Here is a 24,188-nt window from a genome sequence, read left to right as displayed (position 1 = left end):
TTTCCACTGTTTAGGTACATCAGGGGCTCTCCAAACGCGACATGGCGTACGATCAGAATTCCAGCCAATTTTGCATTGAAAAAGTCAAACGGCGCTCCTTCCCTTCTGAGCTCTGCCATGCGCCGAAACAGTGGTTCCCCCCCACATATCAGGTATCAGCGTGCTCAGGACAAATTGCACAATAATTTTTGCAGTCCAATTTCTCCTGTTACACTTGGTAAAATAAAAAAAATTGAACCTGAAGTAATTTTTTTTGTGAAAAAAAGTTAAATGTTATTTTTTTTTAAATATTCAAAAAATTCTTGTGACGCACCTGAAGGGTTAATAAACTCCTTGAATGTGGTTTTAAGCACCTTAAGGGGTGCAGTTTTTAGAATGGTGTCACTTTTGGGTATTTTCTATCATATAGACCCCTCAAAGTGGCTTCAAATGTGATGTGGTCTGTAAAAATAAAATGGTGTTGCAAAAATGAGAGATCGCTGGTCAACTTTTAACCCTTATATCTTACTAACAAATAAAAATTTTGGTTCCAAAATTGTGCTGATGTAAAGTAAACATGTGGCAAATGTTACTAAGGCTGGTTTCACATTAGCGCTTTTTAAGCGCACGCACGGCCGGGGGTAGCTCCGCCCCCGAGCCGGCTCTCTGCCCGGCGTGCCCGCCCCTTGCTTGTAGCGCCGCCTCCTAGCGCACAGCGGCGCCTGCGATCGGCGCACCCTATCTTTAGCATAGGGTGCGCAGATCGTGCGCAGGCCGTGCGCTAGTTGCGCTTTGACCTGCGCTGCGCACTTTTGACGGTGTGCCGAGCACGCCGAAATCCGAAGTTTGATTTTGGCGCGCACAGCGCACCGTCAAAAGTGCGCAGGCGCCGCTGTGCGCTAGGAGGCGGCGCTACAAGCAAGGGGCGGGCATGCCGGGCAGAGAGCCGGCTCGGGGCCGGAGCTACCCCCGGCCGTGCGTGCGCTTAAAAAGCGCTAATGTGAAACCAGCCTTATTAACTTTTTTGTGTGCCATATCTCTGTGATTTAAGGGCATAAAAATTCAAAGTTGGAAAATTGCGGAATTTTCAAAATTTTCGCCAAATTTCCGTTTTTCTCACAAAAAAACGCAAGTTATATGAATGAAATTTTACCACTAACATGAAGTACAATATGTCACGAGAAAACAATGTCAGAATCACCGGGATCCATGGAAGCGTTCCAGAGTTATGACCTCATAAAGGTACAGTGGTCAGAATTGTAAAAATTGGCCCGGTAGTTAACGTGCAAACCACCCTTGGTAGTGAAGGGGTTAAAGGAAAACTTTTGTGAAAGAAAAGTAAATGTTTATTTTTTCTTCTACATTCCAAACATTCTTGTGAAGCACCTGAAGGGTTAATAAACTTCTTGAATGCGATTTTGAGTACCTTGTGGGGTGCAGTTTTTAGAATGGTGTCATTTTGAGGCATTTTCTGTCATATAGGCCCTTCAAAGTCACTTCAAATGTGAGGTGGTCCCTAAAAAAATGGTTTTGCAAATTCCCCGCCAGAGAAACAGGAGTAGATTCGTAAGAAGCATATTAAGGTCCTGGAGTGGCCTAGCCAGTCTCCAGATCTCAACTCCATAGAAAACCTTTGGAGGGATTTGAAAATCTGTGTTGCACAGCGACACGCCCAAAACATCACTGCTCTAGAGGAGATCTGCCTGGAGGAATGAGGGAACATACCACCAACAGTGTGGGCCAACTTTGTGAAGACTTAAAGAAAACGTTTGACCTCTACTAATACTGAAATTAACTTTTGTTAATGACCAAATACTTATTTTCCACCATAATTTGCAAAATTAATCTTGCCAAATCAGACAAGGTGATTTTCTGGATTTGTTTTCTCATTATGACTCTCATAGTCATTGTCTACCTATGATGTCAATTACAGGCCTCTCTCATCCTTTTAAGTGGGAGAACTTGCACAATTGGTGGCTAACGAAATACTTACTGAAATGTATATTCAGTAAATGCACTCAATACTTGGTTGGTACTCCTTTGGCATCCATGCGGCGTGGCATGAAGGCGATCAGCCTGTGGCACTGCTGTGGTTTTATAGAAGCCCAGGTTGCTTTGATAGCAGCATTCAGCTCATCTGCATTGTTGGGTCTGGTGTCTTTCATCTTCCTCTTTTTACCTTACCTCATAGATTCTCTATGGGGTTAAGGTCAGGCGAGTTTGCTGGCCAATCAAGAACAGTGATAATATTGTTTTTAAACGAGGTATTGGTACTTTTGGCAGTGTGGACAGGTGCCAAGTCCTGCTGGAAAATGAAATTTCCATCTCCAAAAAAGCTTGTCAGTAGAGGGAAGCATGAAGTGCTCTAAAATTTCCTGATAGACGGCTGCGCTGACTTTGGTCTTGATAAAACACGGTGGACCTACATAGGCAGATGGCATGGCTCCCCAAACCATCACTGATTGTGGAACTTCACACTAGACCTCAAGCAGCTTGATATGTCTGTCTCTCAACTCTTCCTCCAGACTCTGGGACCTTGATTTCCAAGGTCTAATGTAAAGTATCCACAATCATTGATGGTTTCGGGAGCCATGTCATCTGCTGGTGTAGGTCCACTATGTTTTATCAAAACTGAAGTCAGCGCAGCCGTTTACCAGGAAATTTTAGAGCACTTCATGCTTCCCTCCTGCGACAAGCTTTTTGGAGATGGAAATTTAATTCTCCAGCAGGACTTGGCACACTGCACTGTCCACACTGCCAAAAGTACCAATTCCTGGTTTAAAAACAAGAGTATCGCTGTGTTTGATTGGCCAGTAAACTCGTCTGACCTTAACCCCATAGAGAATATATGGGGTATTGTCAAGAGGAAGATGAGAGACACCAGACACAACAATGCAAACGAGCTGAAGGCTGCTTTCAAAGCAACCTAGGCTTCCATAACACCTTAGCAGTGCTACAGCTGATTGCTGCCATGCCATGCCGCATTGATGCAGTAATTGATGCAAAACAAGCCCTGACCAAGTTTTGAGTGCATTTACTGAACATACATTTCAGTAGGCCAACATTTCGGATCTTAAAATCATTTTTTCAAGCTGGGGTTATAAACTATTCTAATCTACTGAGATAATGACTTTTGGGTTTTTATTGGCTGTAAGCCATAATCATCAACATTAACAAAAATAAACACTTGAAATAGATCACTCTTTTTGTAATGACTCTACATAATATAGGAGTTTCACTTATTGTATTGAAGAACTGAAATAAATTAACTTTTTGATGATCTAATTTTGTGAGAAGCAACTGTATATCACATAGGATACACTGGTACTCTGCTGTATATACATCACATAGGATGCAATGGCACTATGCTGTATATACATCACATAGAAGACACCTAGTTTGCCGTATACAGTACATCACATAGGAGACACAGAGACTGCTCTATACATCAGATAGGAGAAACCAAGACAGCAATATATACATTACAGGAGATATCAGGCTGTGGCAAATACATCACAGGAGACATGGGATTGAGGCATAGACCACACAGGAGACACGGGGTCAGGACATAGACGCACAGGAGACACGGGGCTGGGGCATAGACATCATAGGAGACATGGAGCTGAGGCATAGACACCACAGGAGACACAGGACTGGAGCATAGAAGCCACAGGAGACACGAAGCTGGGTCATAGACACCACAGGAAACACGGCGATGGAGCATAGACACCACAGAAGACATGGAACTGAGTCATAGCCACCACAGGATACATGGATCTGGGTCATAGACATCACAGGAGACATGGAGCTGGGGCATAGACACCACACGAGACATGGAGCTTTGGCATAGACACCACAGGAGACATGGAGTTTGTGCATAGACACCACAGGAGGCATGGAGCTGGGGCATAGACATCACAGGAGACAATGGGCTGTGGCATAAATACCACAGGAGGCATGCAGCTTGAGCATAGACATCACAGGAGACATGAAGCTGGGGCCTTGACACCACAGGAAACCTGGAGCTTGAGCATAGACATCACAGGAGACATGAATCTGGGGCATAGACATCACAGGAGACACTTTGGGGTTGCTGTATGGACATCACAGGAGATACTGCCACTGTGGCCCTCTTCTGTGCCCACAAAGTACATCCTGACGCGGGCACAGGTCAAGGTCGTGAAAACCTTTCATTGTGCGTGCTGCAGCAATCGGTAGTGAACATTGTGCTCACGTGCTCACAGAGTCAGAAGAAATTAAAGTGTCGCCATCCATTAAGACGCAGCTGTCGTCTGGAACACTGCGGTCCCCATGAATCTCCCCGGATAAAATGTTGTTGAGGGCTGTTTTTGCCCTTTTGTCTGAGGTTTCCTACCCATGCTATAGAGCATCTCCAGGATGAGGTAAAAGAGACTGTTCACAACATGTCGGTTTCTTCATCTTTGCTGCAATTGCTAGAATCCTGTTGGGATGGGCATTTATTACTGCAGAACTACTTCTTCATCTAGTGGAAACTATTACAAGATGAATTGCTGATGTTCTGAAAGCAAAAAGTCACTAGACGGGTGTCGCTAGTAATGTGACCATGCAGTATATATTTTATAATTGGTGGAGATGACAGGATGAAGCTGATTGTAGACATTAGATGTTGTCTGGATCTTATCACAATTATCTGGTTATGGAGACTGCTGGTAAGAATTAGGAGACAACAGATTGGATTTGACAGGAGACCTGCAGCTATGTGATAACTACTGCTGTCATTTTTTGATCATCATGATAATTTATGAGCTTTTCTGTTCTTCTGAATCTTTTCTTACAACTTGTCCATCTGTTTCAGGGTAAAGATCTGACTCATATTAATACTACAGAGACATATGTGAGGGGCGATGAGCGGTGGAAAGAGGAGATTCCTACAGATAACAGCACAGGTGAGTATAAACTATAAAAAAACAATCAGCGCCAGAAACGCACATCAGGGTTGGCTCCATCCCTGAGGGAACACACCTCCATTATGGGTATTTCTTATTTATGCACCATAATTATGCACATACTAATACCATAGAATCATAGAATGGTAGAGTTGGAAGGGACCTCCTGGGTCATCTGGTCCAACCCCCTGCTCAAAGCAGAATTCACTAAATCATCCCAGACAGATGTCTGTCCAGCCTCTGTTTGCAGACTTCCATTGAAGGAGAACTCACCACCTCTTGTGGCAGCCTGTTCCACTCATTTATCAACCAAACTGTCAAAAAGTTTTTTCTAATATCTAATCTGTGTCTCCTCTCATTCAGTTTCATCCCACTGCTTCGTCTTTTTTTGTGCCAATGAGAATAAAGAGAATTTTTCTACAATGTGACAGCCCTTGAGATATTTGTAGATTGCTATTAAGTCTCCTCTCAGTCTTCTTTTTTGCATGCTAGACATTCCTAAATCATGTAACCGTTCCTCATAGGACATGGTTTGCAGACCGGTCACCATTCTGATGGCTCGTCTCTGAACTTGCTCCAGTTTGTTGATATCATTTTTAAAATGTGGTGCCAAAAACTTGACACACTATTTCAGATGAGGTCTGACCAAAGAGGAGTAAAGGGAAATAATAACTTCACGTGATCTAGACTGTATGCTTCTGTTAATACATCCTAGAATTGGATTTGCCTTTTTTGCTGCTGCATCACACTGTTGACTCATATTCAGCCTCTGATCTATTAGTATACCCAAGTCTTTTTCACATGTGCTGTTGCTTAGCCCTATTCCTCCCATTCTGTATATAGCTTTTTTCATTTTTATTGCCCAGATGTAGTACTTTGCATTTTTCCCTGTTAAAAACCATTGTTTGTTGCTACCCACTCCTCCAATTTATTTATATCTTCTCAAATCCTCTCTCTTTTCTGTAGTTTTGGCTATCCCGCCTAGCTTTGTGTCATCAGCAAATTTAATCAGTTTACCCTCAATTCCTTCATCTAAATCGTTGATAAAGATGTTGAACAATACAGGGCCCAGGACAGAGCCCTGTGGTACCCCACTTGAGACATTCTTCCAACTGGATGTGCAGCCATTTACGACCACTCTTTGGGTCCGATCACTAAGCCAGTTATGAATCCACCTAACAGTTGCCTTGTCCATTCCATACTTAGTCATTTTTTCAATAAGGATTGAATGAGATACTTCATCATATGCTTTGCTGAAGTCAAGATATACTATATCTACAGCATTTCCCTGATCCATCCAGTCAGTGATTTCTGTCTTAGAAGGAAACTAAGTTAGTCTGACATGACTTATTAGTTACAAACCCATGCTGACTCTGTTTAATCACTTCATTCTTATCCAGGTATTCACATACATGTTGTTTAATAATTTGTTCAAAGACCTTTCCTGGTATAGAAGTCAGACTCACCGGCCTATAGTTGCCTGGGTCCACCTTCTTCCCCTTTTTGAAGATAGGAACAACATTTACTCTTCTGCAGTCTTCTGGGACTTCTCTTGTTCTCCAAGAATTTTCAAAGATTATGGAGAGGGGTTCAGAAATTTCTTCTGCTCATAATAAATATAAGATTATTCTTGTGACATATTCTAACATTTCCTCTCTTGCATATATCTGGTCAGTTTACATGATCTGTCTTGCGGCACATGATAATTATATTACAGTATATGGTGATCTACTGAAGACTTCAACAAATGTCCGGTATTACCATGTTTTTTGTAAACCTACTACCATGCACTCTGATCATAGTATATTTTTCCCTTATTGAAAACTTTGCTTATGTGTCTGTATTCCTAAATCTTAAACCGATTTTGGTTCCCTTCCAACATTGTACAATCATGTTCTTATATTCTGACATCTTGCCTCTGCCGATTTCTTTTCCTTCCGGGTGATTCATTTTTATTTTTTATTTTGGTAATACATTGGAATGAAAAAATTTGTACACCTCTGGTCAAAATTTATTTTATTGTGAACAGTTAGGCAAGTTGAAGATGACATAACCTCTAAAAGGCCTAAAGTTAAAGATGACACATTTCCTTTGTATTTAAGGCAAAAATAAAATATATTTTCTGTTTTTTTACATTCTAAAAATTACTAAAAGGAAAATGGACTGATATAAAAGTTTGGGCACCATTGGAGATTTGTGTGCTCAGATACCGTAACTTTGACCAAGGTTTCAGACCTTAATTAGCCCGTTCGGGTTATGGCTTGTTTAATATCATTGTTAGGAGAGGCCAGGTGATGCAAATTTCCCAACTTTATAAAAACCCAGCCTCCTCTAGACAAAAAATACCAGCTGTGGGTACTTTTAAGCAGATGCCACCCAACACCATTATTTTTACAGTGCAGAATTTAATAGTGTGAATATGTCCCATGGAGAAGAGAAGGATGATGGAGAGCTCATATTCCTGCCCCAAAAGGAAGAAGTCTGAATGTGGAAGAGGTGAATAAACAGCTATGAGGGTTTCTGATGAGCAGGATAGCTCAATGCTGAAAAAACTTTAACTACAGGAGCTTAGTCACATATGCAGATGCCTGTTTGTTGTGCACAGAGATGTCAGTAGCCTTTAAGCTACGTGACCTTTGAAAGCACCAACAACTGTCAACCATAATTTGCAGAGGACACTGCTGCAAATTCACTTTCAGATCCCTCAGTGCTCCTACTATAGAATCTAATCCTTACTGTTGACTTCCAAGACATATCAAGTAGTATAAATAACTTGTTTTCCTATCTTGTATCTATTGCTTTGTTCTTTTTTTTTTTTTGTTCTTATTTTTACATGACCATACTGCTGTGCTTTGTGCTAGATGCATGTATTATAACTGTCGCAAAGGGTATGAGAGATGGACACCACCTAATAGCACTAACTTAAAGTTGAACGTATGATGGTCCACTGAACAACAAGCCGCAAATGATTAGTGATGGATGAAGTGAAACCAGAACCTACAGAAAGTATGGCTTCAGCAGAGAAGAGAAAATATTGAAAAAGCACAACCTGGTGGCCTAACATCATAATCTACTAGTCCTTGGGTTGGCTACTGTGTTTATCCGTCTAATGTTAAATTCTATTACAGTTTGTATGGAAATTTGATAAATGCTAGAATAATATAAATATTAAGTTTATTCTAATGCAGCGTTATTTACAATTAATAAAAATCATATTTATTCTTGGCAGATGATGGTACCAGGAGCTCAGAGGGACATGTGATATTTTCACAGCTTCCAGCAGGTGATCATGGTATCACATCAGATCCAAAGAAAGAACATATAATTATCCCAGATACTCCTCAAGCCCTTTTTAGGAAAAATCTATCATCTGATCTTTTTCAACATGTATTTTCTTCTGCTTTATTAAAGGAAAATATGAAAAACAAAAGTACTGATGAACATGAAGTAGCTCATACAGGCGAGAAACCATTTTTATATTCAGAATCTGGGAAATTCCACAGTATTAACTCAAGATTTCTTTCACATCAGCGAAGTCACTCAGGGAAGAAGCTATTTTCATGTTTAAAATGTGGGAAATATTTTAAAAGGAAATCAAATCTTGTTTCACATCAAAAAACTCACACAGGGGAGAAGCCATTTTCATGCTCAGAATGTGGGAAATGTTTTAAAAATCTTGTTACACATCAAAGAACTCACACAGGGGAGAAACCATTTTTATGTGCAGAATGTGGGGATTGTTTTAATCAGAGATCCAATCTTATTAGACATCAGAGAACTCACACTGGGGAGAAGCCATTTTCATGTTCAGAGTGTGGTAAATGTTTTATAGATAAATCACAACTTGCTAGACATTACAGAACTCACACAGGGGAGAAGCCATTTTCATGTTCAGAATGTGGGAAATGTTTTACAGATATATCACAACTTGCTAGGCATCACAGAACTCACACAGGGGAGAAACCATATTTATGTTCAGAATGTGGGAAACAGTATAGCGAGAAACACAAACTTGTTACACATCAAAGAATTCACACACAGGAAAAATAGTTTTCAGGTTCAGAATGTTCATAATGTTTTAACTAGAAATGTGGTCTTGATAGAAATCATAAAATTCACACATTGGAAATGCCATTTTTATGTTCAGAACATGAGAAATGTTTTACCCTGAAATACGATCTTGTTAAACATGAGAAAACTCACACAGGGGAGAACCTACTTTTGTTTTAACAACATGTAAAATAAAAATTATAATCAGTTAAAGTCATTTGTGTACAACAAAAAAGGGAAAAGAACAGAGCACTAAATGGTTATTTGAAAATGTATACGGTGGTTTGCGAAAGTCCCCCCCCCCCCCCAGCATTTTTAGTTTTTTCTACCTCGCAACCTGGAATTTCACTGTTTTTTTTTAGAGTTTGCATCAGTTCTTGCAAAGAACATGCCTACAACTGTGAACATTTGTGTTTCTTTTTATTGTGAAGAAAACACCAAATGGCACAAAATAACTGAAAACTTCAGTGTGCATAACTATTTCCCCCTCTAAAGTAAGTACTTTGTAGAGCCTCCTTTTGCAGCAATTACAGCTGCAAGTCACTTTGGATAAGTCTCTATGAGCTTTCCACATTTGACCACTGGGTTTTTTGCTCATTCCCAAGGCAAAACTTCTCCAGCTTATTCAAGTTAGATGGTTTCCTCTGGCGAACAGAAATCTTCAAGTCTGACTACAGATTCACAATTGGATTAAGGTCTTGGCTTTGACTAGGCGGCTTCGAAGCATTTAGACATTTCCACTTAATACGCTCGTGTGTTGCTTTAGCAGTTTGCTCCGTGTCATTGTTGTGATGGAAGGTGAACCTCCGTCTCAGTCTCCAATCACTGACAGACTGAAACAGGTTTTGCGAAAAAAAAATCCCTGTATTTTGCACCATCTATCTTTCCCTTGACTTGGACCATTTTCCCTGTCTCTGCTGCCGAAAAACATCCGCACAGCATGACGCTGCCACCACCATATTTCACTTTAGGGGTGATGAACTGCGTTGGTTTGGTGCCAGAGATAGCGTTTACCTTGGTGGCCAAAAGTTCAGTTTTTGCCTCATCTGACCACAGCACCTTCCTCCATACATTTGGGCAGTCTCCCACATGTCTTTTGGCAATCTGAAAATGAACCTTACAATTTATGTGTGTAAAGGCTTTTTTTTCTGCACACGCTTCCATAAAGGCCACCTCAAAGGAGTGAACTGCTTATTGTGGTCGTATGGACAAATACTTCAGTCTCTGCTTGGGAAGTCTGCTTGGTCTTCATGGTGTTATTTGGCTAGTGTTGCCTCTTGTTTAATGGCGTTGCAGCCTCTGTGGCTTTTCAGAAAAGGTGTGTATGTACTGACAGACCATGTGACAATTACATTGCACACAGGTGGACTTCCTTTTACGAAGCATGTAACTTATGAGGTAATTGCTTTCACCAGACATTTTTAGAAGCTTCATATCAAAAGGAGTGAATAAATATGCACCTGGCAATTTTTAATTTATTCCATAAATGTAATTTTTGCCTATATTTTTCTCACTTCACCATTTAGTGCTGATGCATCACACAAAAATCGGATTTAAAAAAATATATAAGTACAGGTTGTAATGTAAAAAAATAGGTGAAAAGCCAATGGTGGTGAATACTTTCGCAAGCAACTGTATAATTACCATTGACTATTTGTTCTAAAAAGCAATTACAATACTAATGTCTATAAAATATTTTACTTTTGTATGTACTATTTAACCATTAATTAGTCGCGTGCAGTCCATTGGACCCCATTCGAGTTTGTTTTCATCAATTTTCTGCTAGTATGGTAGATAGGTAAATGTCCATTTTGGTAACTTCCTAGCTTGGATGACCCTCTGTCCTCAGTTCATCGCTAAATCGACTACACGTGCCACAGCACAAAAAATAATCCAAGACATTTCTAGTTCTGTCCACTATACATCATGATAAAGTTATGAGTCGGTGATAACAAGCTCAAAAATATTTCCAGAATCCGTCCCTTCCTCAACCCTCATTCTACTAAAATGCTTGTACATGCCCTCATTATCTCCCGCTTCGACTATTGCAACAGCCTTTTCTGTGGCCTCCCTGCTAACATCCTCGCACCTCTCCAGTCCATCCTTAACTCTGCTGCCCGACTAATTCATCTCTCCTCGCTACTCCTCCGCTTCTCCCCTCTGCAAATCTCTTCACTGGCTCCCATTCCCTCAGCGTATCCAATTCAAATTACTAATACTGACCTACAACGCCATCTATAACCTGTCTCCCACATGTGTTTCTGAACTAATCTCCCGATATCTTCCCTCACGTAATCTATGGTCATCCCAAGACCTCCTTCTCTCCTCCACACTTATTTGCTCCTCACCCAACAGCCTCCAAAACTTCTCCCGAATAGCCCCCATCCTCTGGAATTCTTTGCCCCAACACGTCCGACTATCAACCACAATCGGATCCTTCAGACGGAACCTGAAAACCCACCTCTTCAGGAAAGCTTGGAGCCTGCAATGATCCCCACTGCATCCTCACCACTACCGCCTCATCATCGTTGGAGCTGCTGCAACCCCCCAGCCTACTGTTTCCTTCCCCCCACCATCCTGTAGAATGTAAGCCCGAAAGGGCAGGGTCCTCTCTCCCCTCTATATCAGTCTGTGATTGTTAGTTTGTTTACTGTAAGTGATGTCTGTACTTTGTATGTTATCCCTTCTCATGTACAGCACCATGGAATCAATGGTGCTATATAAATTAATAATATTAACAAGAAGCCGGAAATAATAGACTCTTACAAGAAAATCAAGGGTGGCGTTAATACAAATGTCAAACTGTGCGAAACTTAAAACGTTACTTGGCACAGTAAGAGATGGCCAATGGTCATATTTTTTAATCTCTTTAATGTATCAGCAATAAATGCTTATGTTATTTGTCCCCTGAGGCCTTTTTCACACTTCAATATTTTTTTACGTCAGTCACAATCCGACATCGTGGCGGATTGACGGATCCGCCAAAAATGTGAAAAAGTGGATAATACGGATCTGTCAAAAAACGGATCCGTGTCATCCGTTACATCCATTTTTCCCATCCGTTAGATCCGTTTTTCGACGGATCCGTTTTTTCAAGGCCTCCCAAATGGGATGCTCCCAAACATGATTGGGAGCAGTTTCCAGTAGCCAAACATGATTGGATACAGGAAACTACTGGAAAACTATATCTAGGGTGTTTTAACACCACATCTTTGAAAGGTTGTAGAGCTAGTGGCAGAGATGGAAGGAGTTATAGCGAACATTGTTAGCATATGTGTGGACTTTGATTTTGAGTGCAATCGTTTGGCAATGATTACAAGGATGAAACAAGACTGCGCATCCTGCATCGGCAAAGGAAGAGACGTCAGTGGATTCATCCTATCCATGCACAGCGATTGACCCTTGGTGTTTTTTCTACGCTTTATTTTGAATTGAGGAATAACCCAGAGAAGTTCTTTAATTATGTGCGGATGAGACCAGACCTCTTTAAGATTTTGGTGGAGCGTGTTGGAGCTCAAATCCAGAGAAAGGACACCTACTTGCGGTTTTTAACATCACCTGCAGAGCGTCTGATGGTGACCCTTCTGTAAGTTACCTTTTTTTAAAATGTTTTCTGATTCTACAGACTTCTAGTGTCATGTTGTTGCTGGTACTTTATATTAATTTTCTTTTTTTCCCCCTTTTTTTAACAGATTCCTGGCAACTGGAGAATCCTTTTCTTCCTTCCATTACCAGTTCCTGCTGGTGATATCTACAATATCTGGAATAGTACAACAGACTTGCCGGGCATTGTGGGATTGTCAACAAGAGGAGTACATCCCACATCCAACACAGGAAAGGTGGCTGGAGATTGCTGAGAACTTTCAAGAAATATGTCAGTTTCCTAATTGTGTTGGTGCAGTGGATGGGAAGCACATAAGGATTGTGAAACCCATTGGATCCCGATCAGAATATTTCAATTATAAGAAATTCTTTTCAATTGTACTAATGGCAATTGCTGACTCAAAATGTAAATTTATCTCAGTGGATATTGGTGCGTATGGTCGATCAAATGATTCACAGGTTTTAAGATGTCTGCAATGGGGCGTCGTTTATATGGAGAAAATTTTCAATTCCCACCTCCAAGACCACTCCCTGGAACCACAGGCCCACCAATGCCATTTGTGTGTGTTGGTGATGAAGCATTTCAACTGTCTAAACATCTTCTCAAGCCATACGCGAGTCAGGGATTGACACAAAGGAAAACATTTTTTCCACTATCGCTTAACAAGAGCGCGAAGAGTGGTGGAGTGCGCTTTTGGGATTTTAACTGCAAAATGGAGAGTCCTCTTAACTGCTATATAAATGAAAACTGAGAATGTGGATGAGGTGGTGAAGGCCTGTGTGATCCTGCGCAATTTTGTCATTTCAAAGGAACCAGTTTCCATTGAGGAAAATGTGTGTGAAGCAACCTTGTGAGATTATCAACAGACAAATGTTCGCAGTACTCTGTCAGTTTCAAAAATGAGGGACACATTTGCTGACTACTTTCTCTCACCAGAAGGAAGACATGACTGGCAAGATGACATGGTTTAATTTTTTTCTTGTTTTAAGATTATACCAAGGTTCCATTTTTTGATAACAAAAACTTTAATTTTTTCCCTTTTTTGTTTCTTATTTTTGGTACCTTTACACCAATTTTGTTTACCAAAAGTTGTGTGTTTTTCCATGTACAACACTGTGTTCCTGGAGCAGTTTTGTACCTTTACCGAAAAGTTGTATATGTTTTTAACTTTTAAAAGATTTTAACTTATCAATAAAAAAAGGAAATACAATAAAATTCTTTTGAACAAAAAAACTTTTATTAACAATTTTGTACAGAGTTTTACAACTGACGGTAGTGTTGGGTGGAGATCTCATCGGAGGGGTTAACAGGGTTAACCACGTCGAGGGGGGGTGGACTGGGAACGAGGTTGGTGAGGATCAGAAGTGGAAGGGGGGTTGAAAACATGAGGTTAGGACAGGAGTCGATGGACAGAGATGGTTTGTGTGAACATTGAAGGTGTGGGTGGGCTAGGGTACAGTGAAGTCATTGGGGTAAAATGCAATGGGGAAGGAAGGTACTGGGAAGTATGGAATGGGGAAACTTGTAATGGAGAAGGAGTGGTAGGAGGATGGACGGTAGGAGGATGGACAGTGGAATGAGAAGGTGTTGGAATAGGTAGGTTGGGAGGCATGTGATATTGCAGTCACTAGAGCATTGTGACAGCCTTCCATCACATGCATCTGCAGGTGAGGATTTAGATTTTCCATGTGCCTTACTACTGATTGGAAAAAAATGTCTCGGCGTCTGGTTTGCCTCTGAATGCATCCTCTCCATATAACTTCTGAGTTCCATCATATTTGTATTTATCATGTTCAACCCAGAAGTTATTTGTTGCCCTAACAGTTTGATGGCATACTGGAAGGATGCATTCAGATTCAAAAACTCAGAAAATAAAAGCCTTTTCTGACCTTTCAGACGCTGCCGTCCAGAACCAAAAGTTGGTCTAGATGTTGCGGGAGTGTCAGAGGGGTGGGGTAAAGGTACTCTAAATCGTCACCTGCAGCTTCATGTGATGAAGACTGCCCTGCTGCTCCAGTGCTGGTGGATGGGACAGAGGGACCAGACAAGAGGGAAGGTACAGAGGGGTCGGGTACCTTGACGTGGTCCCCGGTGGCGGTCTCCGAAGGGATCCCTCCAGAGGGAGCCAACTCAGAAGCAGGCTCCCTAGTGCTGCAGATGGTGCTGTAAAGGAGAAAAAAAAAATATATTAATATATTGATAGTACATTGCCCTTGCTGAAAGAAAAAAATAAGGTTAAACATGTAAACATTTGTACTTCAGAAATGGTATGTGGAATATTTACCTTCAGCTCACCATCGTCGACCGGAGGAACGACAGGGCTCTGTAGTATTTCTACCGGCTGCTCCTGCGTCCTCCCGATCCACTCGGGGCCTGCATTTCCTTGTTGAACTCCCTCTTGAAGCGATCCCTGAGTGACCGCCACCGCGTGATAACCCTGTCACCTGTAAAGCGAAAACACAAAATGGTTAGTATTCAACACTTTACATGCTGTAACATAACTTAATGAAATCTGAATACTTACGCGCTTTATCCTAGGCCCTCTCATCGAGATCCTCCCAGTTCTCTAGAACCACAAAGCAGACTTCATCCCAGTGCCGTCGGGTGGTTGGTTGGTGAGCATGGCGGCAGTCTGCCATGTTCCACAGAGGCTCCCTCTCTCACACCTCATTGATGAGGGTGTCCACATCAATTATTCCCTCTTCATAGTCTGTGTCGGGAGCATGCTGTGAAACCTGTGAAAAATAAATAAAAAAATTAATAATAAATTCATGCACATGAAGTTAATGAATCAAACACCCAAATAAATTTTTACTTACTCTTCGCTGACCGCCGCGATCATCACCTCAACGACTCTGGGATGTCCTGGGAGTAGTTCTAGTGCGGGCACCGGATTGTGAAGACTGTAAAAAATAAAAACATGATTATGTGCTTGGATGGAGGCATAGTTATTGTATGCGCTGTGATGAATGTTTGTGTTGGGTGTAGTGTGATGTATGCGAGTATCTCTATCTGCGAAACTTACACTCTGCACGCCCTCTCCTGGCATTTCTCCACCCTGCATGTCTCCTTCTGGAAGCCCCTCTGATTCAGCTTCCTGTGAAAACTACATGCATATAGGGTTAAAAAAAAACTTGCAAATCAGAGAAAAAAGAAAAAAAAAATGTTTATTACCTCAGTTCGTTGACGCTGTGAGGGGGGCTCCCAGAAGAAGACCTTTGTACAGAAGTGTGGCTGGGTTCCCCAAAGGGTCTGCAAGTATAAAGACACTTGTAAGCTACTGTACAAAGGATCGGTAAAGCTTTCAGGTCTTTATACTTACAGCAAAACTTGAACTTGGAGCCTGGCTAGGTTTGCTGCAGCCTGGCGGTGTCTGCTGCTGTGGCCTGGCGGGTTCTGCTGCTGTGGCCTGGCGGGGGGGTTCTTCGAAGGATCTGCAAGTATAAAGACACTTGTAAGTTACTATTCAAAGGATCGGTAAAGCTTTCAGGCCTTTATACTTACAACAAAACTTGAACTTAGAGCCTGGCTAGGTTTGCTGCTGTAGCCTGGCGGGTTCTGCTGCTGTGGCCTGGCGGGGGGGGGGTTCCTCGAAGGATCTGCAAGTATAAAGACACTTGTAAGCTACTATACAAAGGATCGGTAAAGCTTTAAGGCCATTAGGCTATGTGCAGACGGTGCGGATTCTGCTGCGAAATCGCAGAGTTTCTGGCCCTGCGGGTCCGCAGCAATTTCTGCTGCGTTGTACAGTACCATTGTTTCCAATGGTAAAACCAAAAACTGCACATGCTGCGGATTTTTCCGCGGGTTACCATTCGCAGCATGTCAATTGTTTGTGCGGAATCCGCTGCGGGTTCACACCTTCTCCATTGTAGAGGTGTGAAACCGCAGGTCTTTTTGACCTGCGGTTTTTCCAAAATCTGCGCCGAAAAATCCGCACCACCGAAAACTACGTGTGCACATAGCCTTATACTTACAGCAAAACTTGAACTTGGAGCCTGGCTAGGCCTGCTGCAGCCTCGTGGGGTCTGCTGCGGCCTGGCGGGGTCTGCTGTGGCCTGGCTGCGTCACTGTAAGGATATGCAAGTATAATTACACTTGTACTGTTTTTTTATGTGTTATCCGCTTTTAGGTAAAGCACAAGGTATGTGCAGATATATTTTGATTTCAAACCCCCCCCCCCCCCCACAAAAAAAAAAAAATTAAACCTAACACCACAAGAACAAAAAAATACTACCGTAAGTACTTGTCTGGTTCCCCCTCCTCTTTACCGGTTAGTATCGTTGAATGTTGATATGCGCAACCTTCCCAACCCTACACCTCCTGTTCCCCTCCAAAAAAACCTTGCAAACACCTCCCACACTCCCTCCAGCTTGATGTGATATGCGCTATGCACAACTTTGCAAACCCTCAACACCACCTGTATTAAACCCCCCAAACAAAATTATATACAGTACATACCGTATATATATATATATATATATATACACTGTGTATATATATATATATATGTGTGTGTATACATTATATATATACACGCACACCTTAAAAAAAAACACCCTTCTTCCAATGTTAAATACCTAAACCCCCACTTAGAACTCCATTTACCCTAAAGTTAATGTTTTAAATACCAAGATAAAATACCAAAGTTCTGCCTTCCCTATTTGTATATACTTTAAAAAAAAAAAAAGAAAAAAACCTCACACACCTTTTATTGCATGTATATCCACACTTTTAGTGACCTTATTTTTAAATGATACTACGGACAGTTTTTGGAGACAGTTTTTCTTTCTTTCTTTTTTTTTTTGGTTTTTACTTTTTTTTCGGCAAGTAGGAGCTACTCTGCTCTTTTATTTTAAATACAAATACAGTAAATGAAAAACAAAAAAAGCATGGCTGGACACATGCTACACAGTCACACACACGCCACAGAACAGTTGGAAATATAAGTACAGTATGATTGAAAAAAAGAAATGCCATACATACATACAACCACACACACGCCACACAGTCACACATGCCACAGCACAGTTGGAAATATGGAAATACAAGTACAGTAGTATGAAGAAAAAAAATGCAGGACACGCGCCACACCACAGCACAGTTGGAAAAAAAAAGTAAAGTATGAAAAAAAAAAAAAGGCAGAATACAAACACACACACACACACAGACATTCAAGTCACACTGGCAGGCCACACACACACACACATAGGCAGGCCCCACACACACAAACGCTGGCAATACTCACACTTGCAGGCCTCTTGGTGCTGGCAGGCTGTTTCTTGGTGCTGGCAGGCCTCTTGGTCTCTTGCTGCTGGCTTGGTGCTGGCAGGCCTCTTGGTGCTGGCAGGTCTCTTGGTGCTGGCCGGCTTCTTGGTGATGGCTTGGTGCTGGCAGGCTGTCTCTTGTTGCTGTTGCTGGATGGCTGGCACAATGAGGAATGAAGCCCACCTTGCAGGTTTATATAGTTTTAGGGGCTGTCTGGAAAAGTATCAATTCTTCTGAGCATGCTCAGTTAGAAACAGCGGATTCCGCAAAATATCGGATCCGCCGCCCATAGGCGGCCATTCTAGCAGATTGTGGATGGCGGCAGATCCGCCGTGATCTGCCATTTTGGCGCAGACAAAAAGCGTTACAAAGTCTGTCCACTCCAGACAGCGGACGCCAGAAATATGGCTGATCCACCGAATGGCGGATGTAACAGACGACCATCCGCCAAAATCCGCCGCTAATACAAGTCTATGGGAAAAAAGGGCGAAACCGGCAAAATAAAGGCGGATCCGCTTTTTTCCAAAAAAGGTGGATTTTGACTGATGCCAAAAAACTGAAGTGTGAAACAGGCCTAAGCTGTCATCCTGTAGAATGTTAAATCTGTGTCTTGATGGAGCCATAATCTGCAGCTATCCTGTAGAGTGTTCCTGACTGTGGTTTTGTAAAGAGTTTCTTGTTCTTTGGATCTCTTGGCTGTCTGGATCTTTGGCTAACTTGTCACGGAAACATATATGCCCTTCTTATAGTTCACAACTGTCCTTCAAGCCATCATTCACAGTTAAAGGAGAAGAATGGTGACGAAATCTACTCGTATTTTTTTGATTATTTAATCTACCGTATTTTCAGGCGTATAAGATGACTTTTTAACCCCTTAAAATCTTAAAAGTCGGGGGTCGTCTTATAGGGCGGGTGTGGAGCAATCTGCGGTCATCACATATGGTGGGAGAGGTGGTCCCGATGATGAGGTGAGGGGGCATCTTACCGGGAAGTTGTAAGTATCCCTATTACCTCATTGCGGCAGCGGTGCTCTGTGCGCCTCTCTGGGCTGGAGCGGCTCTTTGTGCAGCGTGGGGGGCTCCGCCGGCATTTCATCAAAGCCCGGAGGCCCCCACAGCTCCATTGTTGCGATGCTGTTGCCTCCAGGAAAATGGCCGCTGGCGGCGGCACATGCTCAGATTCAGATCTCGCCTCCCGAGATCTTGTGAGGAGTTCTGAATCTGAGCATGCGTATAAGAAGACCCCTGACTTTTGAGAAGATTTTATATTTTAACTGGAAAAGTTGGGCGTCGTCTTATACGCCCAGTTGTCTTATACGCCGGAAAATACGGTATTTGCTTAGTTTTTCCTTCTCTGTTTTGCAAGTCAACAAACTAGCTAGTCTGAACAATGTGTAATCAACAAATCATATTCCTCACCAACTGTTACATCAATGAAATCTACCTTGTGCCAGTCATTGCACTGGTTACTTATCCACACCAGAGTTCAATATAAATGTATCACTCTCACCCGCAAAGCGCTCCACGGTTCAGCACCACCCTACATCTCCTCCTTTGTCTCAGTCTACCACCCTACCCGTGCCCTCCATTCTGCTAATGACCTAAGGTTAACATCCTCAATAATCAGAACCTCCCTCTCCCTTCTCCAGGACTTCTTGCGTGCTGCGCCAATTCTTTGGCATGCACTACCCTGGATAATTTGATTAATCCCCAATACCCCCAGTTTTAAGCCTGCCCTAAAAACGCATTTCTTCAGACTAGCCTACCGCCTCAACACATTAATCTAACTATCCTTGTGTTGCCCATTCAAATTTTTTTTCATAACCAGGATTCTTATACCATGTTCTCACACGCTTTATGCATTTAATAGCCCTCAGTGTCTGTATTTTTACACGTACTGGTTGGTTACCGGTTCATGCAGCATTACATGAACATCCGGTTTATTACATTATGGCTGGTCCGAACAATGAAAGCAATTGTTGCCATCCACCTTTTGTGTCTCCCCTATTTCCTCATAGATTGTAAGCTTGCGAGCAGGGCCCCCACTCCTCCTGTATCTGTTGATTTATCTAAGGATCTACCGTCTGAAAATCAGGTTTAGAATATAACTGCAGAAGATGAAAGAAGGATCTAACTTCAGATCCAGGTATATGTAAAGTGTATTCCTTTTTTAAGCAAAAAGTTAAAATATGGGACAAAAAGAAAAACAAATGCACACCAACAATATAAGGTTTGAGGAGGGATTTGCGGTGGTCTCATCAGATGTGTTTCGCATGCTACCGGTGTTTAAGTTTTCCAAGTTTAAGAGCGCAGGTAGAGCTTGTATAGGGTCTGGTGATGAGACCCCCAAGTCCCACCCTTACACCTTAGATTGTTGGTGTGCAATTGTGTGCATCCTAGAAGACCGATATTCTGCTTATTGGTTTCACATCACCAACCCGGAGTGACGTTCCATAGATTAGTCACTGAGCTCACAGGACAATCATCTGACAGGGAGATGAGCCGTGTGCCGACAACCAACAAGTGACAGCGCTCAGCACTGTGCCGAAGACTGAGGAGACTGCCGCTGCACTGACAACCGGTGCATGGGATTCACAGGAGCGCGCTGTGTAGGCTCCGCACCCACCCATACAGAGTTACACCGGAGTCACATTAGCGTATCACATCCGATGCGAGAGCAGGAGCCGAGTGTCAGTGAAGTGTGCTCCGACCTTCTTGCATTGGACAATCAGAGCACAGCTGCGGAGAAGATGGAGAAATTAGTCTCTACATCTCCTCTGTTGCCGACATCGGCGGGAATTGCAGTCTCACTGCACTGTCTATCCTCCTGACCCCACACAGAAACTTCTCCTCATCCAGCACCATGACAACCAGCACAGCAGAGTCCTGCATACACTGAGGCCCCTGATCATGTGACCCCTGACTCCTCCCCTCCTGTGACCTCATCCCAGGTCCTGTGCGCACAGAGCAGCCATATATGTGGTGTGCGGCTCTGCAGGTGGAGGTAGGTGCTGGAGATTCCCCATTACTGGGGGCAGGGGACAGTAACCCCCTCAGTGCTGAGCCTGGGATAAATCTGTGTGTGTGACTATAATGGGACTGTGTGTTATACCGGGGGCAGGACTGGGCCATGACTGGATGTAGTGATCATGTGAAGCCGGTAACAGCTCCGGAGGTTTACACGGGATCATTATGATGGTACATCATTGTCTTCTCCCCATTCAGGTCCCTACAATATCGGATCCTCTCAGTGAAGATCTTCTATATAAGAGAATTCTCCTGAGTGACCCTACAAGGATGGAGAGGGACAGGGACAAGATGGCGGAGAGGATATTACACCTCACCCTAGAGATCCTCTTCCGGCTTACTGGAGAGGTGAGAGATTCTGATGACCTCACATTACATCATTCTTATCTATGGGAATAACAGACAGAACTGGAGAGGTGAGGACTCTGGAAAAGTCTGTAGTGAGGTTTATTAATGTGTCTCTCCATAACCAGGATTACACAGTAGTGAAGAAGACCTCTAGTGAGCGCTGTCAGGCCCCTGTGTCTGAGGGATGGGGAAGACCCCTGAGCCCAATCACGGGGCCTCCACCTCACCCCCTGATACATGAGGACATCAATGACCAGAAGATCCTAGAACTCACCTACAAGATGATTGAGCTGCTGACTGGAGAGGTGACACTGCTGGGAATGCTGGGACATTATACAGTAACGCTATGGAGGGATCGGGGGGGTGACGGTATCATTGTATGTGTCAGGTTCCTATAAGGTGTCAGGATGTCACCGTCTATTTCTCCATGGAGGAGTGGGAGTATTTAGAAGGACACAAAGATCTGTACAAGGACGTCATGATGGAGGTTCCCCAGCCCCTCACATCACCAGGTAATAGACAGGACCAAATACACACGACCTATAATTATCTGTATGTAAAGAATGAATTCAGTCCCTGTATGTGTTTCCTCCAGTTCTATCCAGTGAGAGGACAACACCAGAGAGATGTCCCCGTCCTCTTCTTCCACAGGACTGTAAGCAAGAAGATCCCAATGTTCCTCAGGATCATCAGGTAGATGAAGAGAAGGTGTCATGAGATCTTCCCTGTGATGTGTTGAAGGCTGTGAACATCTTGTGTTCAGTGATGTTTTATCCACCAGTATTAGATACTGAGTGTCCAATTTATTAGAAACACTGGCACTTTCTTTATTAAAACTTTCCTGTATAGAGATTAGACCTGTAACCCCGGAGTATAATCAAAAATGAAGAGATTATTTTTCAGTCTGAAACCACAATAGAATGGGAATTTTGAGCTCTTCACCTAGGCATGGTTGTCAGTGTTATGGAAAGGCCCAAATTTTGAAAAACGTCTAACCTCTTGTCAAAAGTATTATTACTGAGGATATTGTGATTGAGGGAAAAAATACAATGAAAGGGGATCCACAGGATGTAAACGATTTGTTGAGGAAGATATCAATAATTGTGCTGAGGAGCAAGTAGTGTACAGTGTTGTAAATTTTAAAGCAAACCTGTCACCAGATTTGGCAGATATGGGATATGGCCACCACCTTTCAGATCGACCTATAAGAGAAGAAAAATAACTTTTATTATACTCACCTGTGGGGCGGTATTTTTGCTTCATGTGGATGACAAGTCCCTACATCATCCACACAGTCTTCCTGGCATCGTGCTCCTGCGCAGGCGTACTTCTCTGCCGTGTTGTGGGCAGAGCAAAGAACTGCAGTGCGCTTGCGCCAGGACTCTTTGACCTTTCTGGCACCTGCGCACTGCAGTACTTTTCTCTGCCCTCGACTGGGCCGAGAAGTACGCCTGCGCAGGAGCACGATGCCGAGGAGACTGTGTGGATGACTTAGGGACTCGTTATCCACACAAAGCAAGAAAAAGGACCGCTATCGTAAGGAGATGGGTGGGGCCGGTCCAAGACCAGCGACATCCCTTGGACCTGACTGTCCCTTAGGTGAGTATAATAAAAGTTCTATTTCTTCTTTTACAGATCGGTTTTGAGGCTTATATACAGCATTATAGAATGTTGTATATCAGGCCTGATAGGTGGTGGCCGTTTCTCATATCAGCCAAACCTGGTGACAGGTTCCCTTTTAACTCAGTGTTTCTCAACTCCAGTCCTCAAGACCCACCAACAGGTTGAGTTTTCAGGATATCCTTAGTATTGAACAGGTGATGGTTTCATCACCAGATCATGCATTAATTCCATCACCTATGCAATACTAAGGAAATCCTGAAAACATGACCTGTTGGTTGGTCTTGAGGACTGATGTTGAGAAACACCGCTTTAACTGAATACAGGACTAGTGTCCAACTAATGTGTTTGAAATCACTCATTTTTCCTTGGCACAGATGGGCTATAACATCTGATGAACAGTTCCTGTGCCACCATGTATCAGGTGTCATCATTTAAGGCTGGTGGAGTAATGACGGGGGAATTTTTTCTTGGTTCATCCTGGATCCTTTGTTATCTGTGGATGGATGTGTTTGGACATTAGGGCTTACATAAGCATTTTGGCCAACCAAGTTCATCACTACATGGTAGCTGTTTACCCTACGGTAGAAGGACAATGCACCATATCACAATGGTCCACTCATCATAGATTGATTCCAGGAACATTAGAGCGTTTTTCTTGCTTCTCCGGCCTTCATAGTTGTCTCGTTTTAATCCTATAGGGCATCTTCAGGATGAGATGAAAGAGACTGTTCACAACATGCCAGTATCTCCATTTTATTTGCAGATGGGCCAATAATCCCACAGAATTACTTCTTCATCTAGTGGAATCTATTACAATCTGAATTGCTAAGGATCTGAAAAGACAACGTGGGTGTCTCTAAAAATGTGGCCATTCAGCGTGTGTTTATATCTGGTGGAGATGGCAGGATAAAGCTGATCATAGACATTAGATGTTGTCTGGATCTTCTCACAGTTTTCTGGTTATGATTTATTCATCTTTCGATCTCAAAATTTTTGTTTCAGGGTGAAGATCTGCCCCATATTAATACTACAGAGACATATGTGAGGGGTGATGAGCTGTGTAAAGAGGAGATTCCCACAGATAGCTGCACAGGTGAGTATAACCTAAAGAAAAATCAGTGCCAGGAGCGCACAGCGGGTTGACTCCATCCCAGAGGGAACACACCTCCATTATGGGTATTTATTTATTTGCCATAATTGTGCATATAATGATATGATTATTCTTGTGACATATTCTGACATTTCATCTCTTGCACATACCTGGTCAGTTTACATTATCTGTCTTGCGGCACATGATAATTATTATGTTGCATTACATGGTGATCTACTGCAGACTTCTGCAATGTCCAGTATTACCCTATT

The 24,188-nt window shown here is 42.6% G+C and overlaps 1 pseudogene; it reads left to right on the top strand.

Annotated features, from left to right (window-relative positions):
- Positions 1 to 24,188, top strand: part of LOC141051000 (uncharacterized) — a 51,947-nt pseudogene that overhangs the window by 15,933 nt on the left and 11,826 nt on the right.

This window comes from Dendrobates tinctorius, unplaced genomic scaffold (assembly GCF_039654945.1).
Source record: "Dendrobates tinctorius isolate UK_male_01 unplaced genomic scaffold, ASM3965494v1 ptg000155l, whole genome shotgun sequence".
NCBI classification, from domain to species: Eukaryota; Metazoa; Chordata; class Amphibia; order Anura; family Dendrobatidae; genus Dendrobates; species Dendrobates tinctorius.
The sequence above is the reverse complement of the archived record's forward strand: the minus strand, read 5'-3'. Positions and strand labels throughout refer to the sequence as shown.